A 424-nucleotide genomic window follows, 5' to 3' on the forward strand; every position below is an offset into this window, starting at 1 on the left:
GCATCAACCTGAACCAGGAGGTCACAGTTTGATTTCTGCTCAGGGCACATGACTGGGTTTTGGGCTCAATCCCCAGTATGGGGCATGCAGGAGGCAGCCAATCGATGATTCTCTGTCATCATTAATGTTTTTATATCTCTCTCCCTCTCCCTTCCTCTCTGAAATCAATAAAAATATTTTTTAAAATAAATAAATAAAATTTAGAAGCCAGGAATTTTTTTAAAAAAGGCACTATTGCCTAGCTGGTTTGGCTCAGTGGAAAGAGCATTGGCCTGTGGACTGAGGGGTCCATGGTTCGATTCCGGTTGGGGGGCGTGTGCCTGGTTTGCAGGCTGGGTCTCCAGTGCGGGGCGTGCAGGAGGCAGCCAGCCGGTGGCTCTCTCTCATCATTGATATTTCTGTCTCTCTTTCCCCCTCCCTTCCT

The sequence above is a fragment of the Myotis davidii genome, unplaced genomic scaffold, assembly GCF_000327345.1.
Source record: "Myotis davidii unplaced genomic scaffold, ASM32734v1 scaffold1786, whole genome shotgun sequence".
Taxonomy (NCBI): Eukaryota; Metazoa; Chordata; class Mammalia; order Chiroptera; family Vespertilionidae; genus Myotis; species Myotis davidii.